This window comes from Ciona intestinalis, chromosome 1 (genome assembly GCF_000224145.3).
Source record: "Ciona intestinalis chromosome 1, KH, whole genome shotgun sequence".
Classification (NCBI taxonomy): Eukaryota; Metazoa; Chordata; class Ascidiacea; order Phlebobranchia; family Cionidae; genus Ciona; species Ciona intestinalis.
Window position 1 is genome coordinate 3,472,261 of NC_020166.2, and position 4,191 is coordinate 3,476,451.

Sequence of the window (4,191 nt, forward strand, 5' to 3'; positions counted from 1 at the left end):
AAGTAGCCGGGGGGAATAGTCACTGTGGGGAAGTAGGCGGGAGAAATAGTCACTGTGGGGAAGTAATCGGGGGGGGGGAGGGGGCGGAACAGCCGGGGGAAATGGTCAGGAGTGGGAATGGTCACGGCGGGGGGGAATAGCCCGGGAGGAATGGTCACTGCGGGGAAATAGCCGGGGGGATAGTCACGGTGAGGAAGCAGTCGGGGAGAATAGTCACTGTGGGGAAATGGCCTGGGGGATCGCCGATGGGAAAACGCCTGGGGGAATAAAGCCTAGTACCTTTAAAATCGTAACCCTTCAGTTCGAGACTGGCGCTCACTACTACGCTTTGTCGCAGAAACGGAGATGTATCAAAAAGAACCAAACAGCATCGCATACGTTGTCACAGCGCACCACACATCCCATTGCTTTTCTAGGTACAGTTTCTCAGATGAAAATGAGCAAAGATAATAAAGAAACAAAAACAGGATAACACAAACGCTCTTTCCAAAAACGGAAATGAACAAAACAAGTACTTCGAAACATATCGGGAAGTTATTAAAGCAAAACGAAAGATCACGGTAGAGTTTCTCAGATATATCAATTACAATTCAATATTTCATCATTTAAGCATATTATTATTTCAAACACGCTGTCCATACTTTATAAAAACGGCTTCGTCAATGCATTTATTGGTTTCACCACGCTATTATGCTGCCTGTCCATACGTTATGCAACTATCGCACTGAAAGGGTCAATATTACAACGCGAGTTTAAGACTATACGACACTTTACAGCAGTATACATCATAACTTAAAACTCTTTTGCGTTTTTAAATGTGCCCCCTTCTCCTGCATCCTACCGATATTTATATGGTAGGGTGAGGGAAGATGGGACACCTTTAGCATATAATATCCAAATATCCTGATCTTGTTTTAAACAATTAACAAAGGTGCATGGGAGTTGTAAACATACAGTTTCATAATTCTTTAAATGTTTTTTGCTTACTATACCAAATTGGAAAAGAAAATAAAATAAACAGGTGTCCTATCTCCCCCCACCCTACTATATCTACGAAAACATCTAAGTAATATAATGTTCGCAATATCCGGTCTTTCAAATTTGATACCAGATAAAACAAAGTTTTAGACACTAATAAAAAATACAACTTTAATATTCTCGCATTTTGTATTATTTATTTATATCATTCGATTTTAATTTGTACAATGGACGCTTATTGCTGTGCGTACAGATCATTTTCTTCCATGGCATCCATGATTTCTGCAAGAGAGTTTACGTTAATTTAAATAACCAAACGACTATTTTAAATTCTCTAATACTGTTTCTTAACTATAAAGAATGTCGTAGGTGGGGGGAGATGGGACACTTTTGGCTCATAATGCCCAAATATCTTGATCGTGTTTTTAACAATTAATAACGGTCTATGGAAAACGGTTTTATTTTAAGTCTTTGAATGTTCTTTGTTTACTACCCAATAAGACGGGAAAATATAATGAGAATGTGCCCCATCTTACCAAACCCTACTATACAGCATTCAATTGAAAACCCCAAAATAACACAGACAACACATTTTATTGTGTTGTGAATATTCTTATCACTCTCATATAAACTACAATCGTTTATTTGCGACATTTTCATCCTATTATTTTATCCCGTGCGCTTACCGTTAAGCATGCTGCTCTTTTCGTTCCACTTTGCCCATCTGCGACGACGGCGACGATCACCAGTCCACTCATCAACAGCAGCAGTAATGGTTTCGGTGAGGACGAGAAGTCCGATGAGAAGCAAGAGAAAAAGTGCTGACTTGTTCATCTGCAATAAATAAGTAATTATACCAGCCAGCACACAAGAACAAATCAGTTACTCACGTTTTTTCTTGAAAGAAATGATGAATTATTGCAAAACTGAGCGGCTTTTATTACATTTAGCACGGTTTGATTGTTTCCGAAGCATCCGTTTTCATTAGTAAAGTGTCTTCTTCTCCGTAAATGTAACGCACAAGCGCAGGAGCAATAGAACCAACTTGATCGAATATCCTTTAGAGTGTTTATGGTATTCCAGCTGGAAAAGTTAGTTTTCTTTCGTTTTGTTTCTATTTCTTTAATTCTCTGTTTTCGACAGAACCGTTTAATTAACGTGTTGGTGTTTCTTCTATATCTTAACACATTCCTGTCCACATGGCTACGTGATTTAACGATCCCACTGCAAAGGGAATATTCTAAACGAAACTATCGTTTGTGCAGTTTAAGAGAATGCTACATCGTGCATCAAAAACCGAAACTAAAAGAAATCAAATATTAAAATTAGAAATATTTTCGAAACCTCTCTTTATACTCATCACACTTTTCTTAACTTTGCAGAAAAAAAACTTCTTGTTCGTTAATTTTTCTTTATTCATGCAGCATAAAATTTACATCAAAAAGTAGAGGATTGGTTTAGACATTGAGTATTTAATTCGCTTGGCGATAATAGCGTGGTGAAACCAATAAATGCATTGACGAAGCGGTTTTTATAAAGTATGGACAGCGTGTTTGAAATAATAATATGCTTAAATGATGAAATATTGAATTGTAACGGATATATCTGAAAAAATCTCTACCGTGATCTTTCGTTTTGCTTTAATAACTTCCCGATATGTTTCGAAATACTTGTTTTGTTCATTTCCTTTTTTGGAAAGAGCGTTTGTGTTATCCTGTTTTTGTTTCTTTATTATCTTTGCTCATTTTCATCTGAGAAGCTGTACCTAGAAAAGCAATGGGATGTTGTAGTGTTCATGCTCATTGTTTATATTCATGCTATCATATATCACGAAGTATTTGATATCTATGTATTGTATCACGTGATCGGATCATAATTGATAACCACGTTATTAACTCGACTAACAAGAATCCGAACTAACCAAGAGTCCAGTCTAGTCTTTAAATGATAGAACTAGACAGTGGAACACTATAGATGTGTGGTGCGCTGTGACAACGTATGCGATGCTGTTTGGTTCTTTTTGATACATCTCCGTTTCTGCGACAAAGCGCAGTAGTGAGCGCTTGTCTCGAGCCGTTACAATTTTAAAGGTTCTAGGCTATATCCCCCCAGGCGTTTTCCCATCGGCAATCCCACCGGCTAATTCCCCGCCGTGACTATTCCCCCCGACTATTTCCCCACAGTGACTATTCCCCCCGACTGCTTCCCCCGTGACTACTCCCCCGGCCACTTCCCCATAGTGACTATTCCCCCCGGCTACTTTCCCGGCGTGGCTATTCCCCCCGGCTATTTCCCCACAGTGACTATTCCCCCGGTTATTTCCTCACAGTGACCATTCCTCCCGGGCTATTCCCCCCTCCCGTGACTATTACCCCATCGGCGTATATTTCCCCCGACTAACTTCAAACCCCTAACCCGTTTTGTGACACCTTTCGCAAACAGCGTTACATAACACCAGTCCTTAGCCAGAATCATGTGATGTCAGTTTATTAAACCTGACGTCACGAAATGACGAAATCTGTTCAACCGGAAAAGTGACTTGCATTTTTTTTATTCGACGTGGGGAAAGAACCAAATAGGAAACCAAACGCATTAAGATTTCTGTGGTGAATTTAGTTAGATGAGTGATAGATAATACTATGCATGTATTATGAGTTGCTCTGCATAGCATGTGGCATATGTTTTATTCATTCACTTCTTACGACAGGCAACGTTAACTTAAACCTATGGTTGTTTCGTTATCATCTTAGCGCCTCCCCATCGCTGTTACAGATTTCCTATCAATATGGCTACGTTATTCAACTATCGGACTAAAAAGAACATACGACGTGAATTTGAGAGATGTGGTACCTTATATCATAACTCCTCCCAGCAACGGGTATAATTTTGTGTCACTTATTATTGGTATAGTAGGAGGGGAAGACGAGACACCGTTAGCACATAATATCCAAATACACTGATCGTGTTTTAAACAACTAACAGCGGTGTTTTGTCGTAATGGTACTTTTGGGACAAGAAAACAGAATAAAAAGTGACCCGTCTTCCCCCACCCTACTGTATTTCCTGTCCATATGTCCACGTTATGCAACTATCGCACTGAAAGGGTCAATATTACAACGCGAGTTTAAGAGTATACGACACTTTACAGTTTACATCATAACTTAAAACTCTTTTGCGTTTTTAAATGTGCCCCCTTCTCCAGCATTCTACAGA

General features: G+C 39.3%; 1 long non-coding RNA gene across 1 annotated transcript; it reads right to left on the reverse strand.

Annotated features, from left to right (window-relative positions):
• Positions 1-1,153: 1,153 nt before the first annotated feature.
• On the reverse strand, positions 1,154-1,977 carry LOC104266808. Its single transcript, XR_717733.2, has 3 exons — positions 1,869-1,977; positions 1,665-1,812; positions 1,154-1,260 (listed from the first exon to the last, which is right to left on the reverse strand). It is a non-coding gene; the product is annotated as an uncharacterized LOC104266808 (long non-coding RNA).
• Between the last annotated feature and the right edge of the window lie 2,214 nt (positions 1,978-4,191).